The sequence below is a fragment of the Arachis hypogaea genome, chromosome 13 (genome assembly GCF_003086295.3).
Source record: "Arachis hypogaea cultivar Tifrunner chromosome 13, arahy.Tifrunner.gnm2.J5K5, whole genome shotgun sequence".
NCBI classification, from domain to species: Eukaryota; Viridiplantae; Streptophyta; class Magnoliopsida; order Fabales; family Fabaceae; genus Arachis; species Arachis hypogaea.
Window position 1 is genome coordinate 108575200 of NC_092048.1, and position 6000 is coordinate 108581199.

The 6000-nt window shown below is 35.1% G+C and overlaps 1 non-coding gene across 1 annotated transcript; it reads right to left on the bottom strand.

Moving 5' to 3' along the window:
- Nucleotides 1-2749: 2749 nt before the first annotated feature.
- Nucleotides 2750-2857, bottom strand: LOC112739169 (small nucleolar RNA R71). Its single transcript, XR_003170107.1, has one exon. It is a non-coding gene; the product is annotated as a small nucleolar RNA R71 (small nucleolar RNA).
- Between the last annotated feature and the right edge of the window lie 3143 nt (nucleotides 2858-6000).

The following is a 6000-nucleotide window of genomic DNA, read 5'->3' on the forward strand; positions in this document are numbered from 1 at the left end:
GGATGGGATGTAGCCATTGACAACGGTGATGCCCAACATACAGCTTGCCATAGAAAGGAGTATGAAGGATTGGATGAAAGCAGTAGGAAAGCAGAGGTTCAGAAGGAACTAAGCATCTCCATATGCTTATTTGAAATTCTCACCAATGAATTACAAAAGTATTTCTATCCTATTTTACGTTTTATTTATCTTTTAATTATTAAAACCCCATAACCATTTGAATCCGCCTGACTGAGGTTTACAAGGTGACCATAGATTGCTTCAAGCCGACAATCTTCGTGGGATCGACCCAGTGCACTTGCTGGTTAGTTGTGCGAAGTTGTGACAAAGAATTAAGATTATGAACATGCGTATTAAGTTTTTAGCGCCGTTACCAAGGAATGAACGATCACGATTTTGTGCACCTAGTTTTTGGCGCCGTTGCCGGGGATTGTTCGAGTTTGGACAACTGACGGTTCATCTTGTTGCTCAGATTAGGTAATTTTATTTTATTTTTAAGCTTTTTATTTCTTATTTTTGAAAATAATACAAAAAAAATTTCATAAATAAATAAATTATTCTATGACTTCAGAATTTTTAAGAATGAATTCTAGAGTTTCATTGTGATATGTTGAAGTCTGGCTGGCTGTAAAGCCATGTCTAAATTCTTTTGGACTGAGGCTTCCTCTTCACATGCTTGAACTATGTATGCTAAAGCTTGGCTGGTCATTGGCCATGTCTAGTGTTTTGGACCGGAGCTTTAGACTAACATTGCATGATTCCTGGAATTCTCATTAGAAATTTTGAAATCCTTATTTTTATTTTTCCAAATAATTTTCGAAAAATACAAAAAAAAATTAATAAAATCATAAAAAACCAAAAATTTGATGTTTCTTGTTTGAGTCTTGTGTCAAATTTTAAGTTTGGTGTCAATTGCATGTTTTTAAAATTTGTGCATTTTTTGAAAACTCATGCATGTGTTCTTCATGATCTTCAAGTTGTTCTTGACAAGTCTTCTTGTTTGATCTTCATATTTTTTTGTTTTGTGTCTTTTCTTGTTTTTCATATGCATTTTCAATTTGTTAGTGTCTAAACATTAAAATTTTTAAGTTTGGTGTCTTGCATGTTTTTCCTTTCTTAAAAATTTTCAAAAACAAGTTCTTGGTGTTCATCTTGACATTCAATGTGTTCTTTTGATATTCATCTTGACATTCAAAGTGTTCTTGCATGCATTATGTGTTTTGAGTCTTTTTATTGTTTTTCTCTTTCATCATTAAAAATTCAAAAATCAAAAAAATATCTTTCCCTTTTTCTTCTCATAAAATTCAAAAATTTGAGTTGACTTTTTCAAAAATTTTTAAAATCTAGTTGTTTCTTATGAGTCAAATCAAATTTTCAATTTAAAAATTCTATCTTTTTCAAATCTTTTTCAAAAATCAAATCTTTTTCATTTTTTCTTTCATAATTTCGAAATTTTTAAAATTTATTTTCAAAATCTTTTTCTTATTTCTATTTCATATTTTCGAAATTAATGCTAACAATTAATGTGATTGATTCAAAAATTTTAAGTTTGTTACTTGCCAAGTAAGAAAGGTTCAATCTTTAAATTTTAAAATCATATCTTTTGTTTCTTGTTAGTCAAGTAAACAACTTTAATTTTCAAAATCAAATCTTTTTAAATTTCTTTTTCAAATCTTTTTCAAAATAAATTTCAATCACAACTTTTTCAAAATCAATTTCAAAATCTTTTCTAACTTCTTATCTTATCAAAATTGATTTTCAAATCTTTTTCAATTAATCTTATCTTTTTATTTGATTCTTATCTTTTTCAAAACTACCTAACTAATTCTCTCTCTCTCTAATTTTTGAAAATTACTAATCACCTTTTTCAAAATTCTCTTTTAATTAACTAATTGTTTTAAATTTTAATTCAATTTAATTTCATTTTCCTTTTTTTTTAAAAAAATTTTTCGAATTTTAACTTTAATTTTTAAATTAAAAAAATATTTTTATTTTATTTAATTTTTGAATTCTTCCCCCTCTCATCTCCTTCTATTTATTTATTTATCTACTAACACCCCTCTTTAACTCAAAAATTCGAACCCACTCTTCTCCTCTGTGTTCGAATTCTTATCTTTTCCTTCCTCCATTCTTCTCTTCTTATACTCATATAAAGAATCTTTATACTGTGACATAGAGGATTTCATATTTTCTTTTCTGTTCCCTTCTTTTGCATATGAGCAAGAGCAAGGACAAGAACGTTCTTGTTGAAGCTGATCCGGAAAGAACTCTGAAGAGGAAGCTAAGAGAAGCTAAAATACAACACTCTAAAGAGAACTTTACTGAAATTTTCGAAAAAGAAGGAGACATGGCCAAAAATAATAACAATGGTGGAGATGCAAGGAAGATGCTTGGTGACTTTACTGCACCAAATTCCAACTTACATGGAAGAAGCATCTCAATCCCTGCCATTGGAGTAAACAATTTTGAGCTAAAACCTCAATTAGTTTCTCTGATGCAACAGAATTGCAAGTTTCATGGACTTCCATCAGAAGATCCTTTTCAGTTCCTAACTGAATTCTTGTAGATTTGTGATACTGTTAAGACCAATGGGGTTGATCTCGAGGTCTACAGGCTTATGCTTTTCCCGTTTGCTGTAAGAGACAGAGCTAGAATATGGTTAGACTCTCAACCTAAAGATGGCCTGAACTCTTGGGATAAGCTGGTCACGGCTTTCTTAGCCAAGTTCTTTCCTCCTCAAAAGCTTAGCAAGCTTAGAGTGGATGTTCAAACCTGCAAACAGAAAGAAGGTGAATCCCTCTATGAAGCTTGGGAGAGATACAAGCAACTGACCAAAAAATGTCCTTCTGACATGCTTTCAGAATGGACCATCCTGGATATATTCTATGATGGTCTGTCTGAATTATCTAAAATGTCATTGGACCATTCTACAGGTGGATCCATTCACCTAAAGAAAATGCCTGCAGAAGCTTAGGAACTCATTGACATGGTTGCAAATAACCAGTTCATGTACACTTCTGAAAGGAATCCTGATGACAAGTCATCTTAGCCTAGTTTCACTAGCCTTTTTCTTTGTTTTTATTAGGTTTTATGCACTTTCTTGCATTGTAAGTAAGTAATTTGGAGTGGAAATGCATGACTTCTTTGAATCAATCAACCACCATGTAATTGATGTTAAATCATGAGGTTTAAGCTAAATTTGATTGATAATTAATTGATTTATAAACCTTGTGAATTTTGTGATACTTTGATTGGTTGTTTTGATTACTTATAGGTGAAGAAAGAAGAAAATAAGAAAAGCGTGGCCTAAGAAATGTGCCCAAAGGAAGCAACAAGCGTGCCCAAGAGAGGAAAAGCGTGGCAAAAATCAAGGAAGAAAGGAAAGCTAAGTTGAGAAAGCAAAATAAGCTTCACAAGGAATGAAAGGAGAAAGTAAGGCACCAAGCTAAGTTCAAATAGTTAACTGAGCACTAAAGAAAGCAAGGAAATGGCATGAAGCTCAGTTCACTAAGTGAGCTTTATCGGGGACCTCTCAGAATTAATTCAAGATGAAATTCCAAGGGATGAAGCTAACAAGATTCGAACCAAGGACCAAGGAGAGGCAAGGAACGCTCCTTGCAAGGAAAATGAGAAGAAAATAGCCAAAATGCCTCCTCCATGGTTCGAACTTGGAACCACACGCTACTCCTAGCAAGGAAAATCAAGAAGAAATAGTTAAAATGCTTGGCCTAAGTTTCGAACTTGGGAATCCTTTGAAACATAAGGGAGGAGCGCCACCAAGCTTGCAAGGAAAATAATCCAAGGTGCATTGGCCAAGGTTCGAACCAGGGAGCTCTTGGAAACACAAGGGAGGAGCGCCCACTCATCCAAGGAAATTAGCTCCAAGACTTCCTCCACCAAGTGTTGAACCTAGGACCTTGAGGCCGAAAGCAAGGCGCCACCAAGGAAAGCTCAGTTGGTTTTTCCAACTGAGCACTACCTCCCCAAGCTCCCCACACTTTGGACCAAGGGGGCCGTGACACGCAAATTGACGCACCAAGGAGGAAGCATTGCGCGCACTTGACACGGCCTAGAGCTCAGTTCAAAATTCCAACTGAGCTCTAGTGTCACACACTCAACCAAGGCTAGGACGCGCACCAAATGACATGGATAGCAACACTTGGGAGCTCAGTTTGGTTTTCCAACTGAGCTTACCCCTGGGAGGTGCAATATTGGGCTGAAAAATTGAATTAAAAATCCAACTTAATTCATTTCTTCACCAAATAAAAAGCCCATCCAAATTCCAAAATCCAAGAATAGAAAGTGTATAAATAGGAGCTAGTTTGATGTAATTAAGACCTCTAGACTTTACTTTGAATTTTCCTTTTAGCTTTCATTTTTTTGAGTTTTTATTTTGGAATTGAGATTTTAGAGAATTGGGAAGGAGACTTGATCTCTCTTCTTCCTTGTTCTTGCTTGAGAACTCTTTACTTTTCTTGCTTTGGATCTTGGGTGAAGAATTGAAGAACTTCTGTTTCAATCTCACCTTGAGATCTCTTGTTTACTTTTACTGCATAATTGAATTTGAATTTCTGTTTACTGCATCTTCTCTTATTCTTCTTCTACACTTTCTGTATTTTACTTTTCTTCATTTCTTTTGCAATTGTTCTTGCTGGATCAAGGAAGGATTTAAGATCTAGATTTGTTATCTAGTCTCTTCCACTCCTGAGATTCTCAACCTCTTTTAAATTGCTGTAAATTAAGCATTGCTCATTCTCTGTTTTTAAATTCTCAAAGCATTTTTACTTCTCTGTTGAGATCTAGTTTAATTCAATTAATCCTCTACTCTTCTGTTTATTGCAATTTACTCTTGCTTGTTTAATTTCTGCAATCCCCATTCCCAATTCCTTTTATGATTCAAGAAATTTACATTTCTTGCACTTTAAGCTTCAGTTATTTACATTTCTTGCAATCTAAGTTTCTTCAATTTACCTTCCTTGTTCTTTAAGATTCAGCACATTTACTTTCCTGCTCTTTCATTTACTGCAATTTCCCCTTCTCCCTTTATATTTCAAGCAATTTAGTTTCTGTAAATTACAAACCACTCAACCAATACTTGATTCGCTTGACTAAATCAACCACTAAACTAAAATTGCTCAATCCTTCAATCCCTGTGGGATCGACCTCACTCATGTGAGTTATTATTACTTGATGCGACCCAGTACACTTGCCGGTGAGTTTTGTGTTGGATCGTTTTCCACACATCAAATCCTGTGAGTAATGGGACGCCTCAGAGGAAGGGAGTTCTTGAAATTGATACTCTGAATGCCATATTGGCTCAAAATAAAATATTGACTTAGCAAGTCAATATGATTTCTCAGAGTCTGAATGGATTGCAAGCTGCATCCAACAGTACTAAAGAAGCATCTTCTGACGAAGAAGCTTATGATCCTGAGAACCCTGCAATAGCAGATGTGAATTACATGGGAGAACCCTATGGAAACACCTATAATCCCTCATGGAGAAATCATCCAAATTTCTCATGGAAGGATCAACAAAGCCCCAACAAGGCTTTAATAATGGTGGAAGAAACAGGTTTAGCAATAGCAAGCCTTTTCCATCATCCACTCAGTAACAGACAGAGAATTTTGAGCAGAATCCATCTAGCTTAGCAAATATAGTCTCTGATCTATCTAAGGCCACTCTAAGTTTCATGAATGAAACAAGGTCCTTCATTAGAAATTTGGAGGCACAAGTGGGCCAGCTGAGTAAAAGAGTCACTGAAACTCCTCCTAGTACTCTCCCAAGCAATACAGAAGAAAATCCAAAAAGAGAGTGCAAGGCCATAACCTTACTTGGTGTGGCCGAACCCAGAGAGGAGGAGGAGGACGTGAATCCTAGTGAGGAAGACCTCCTGGGACGTTCACTGACCAATAAGGAGTTTCCCTTTAAAGAACCAAAGGAATCTGAGGCTCATCTAGAGACCATAGAGATTCCATTGAACCTCCTTTTACCATTCAT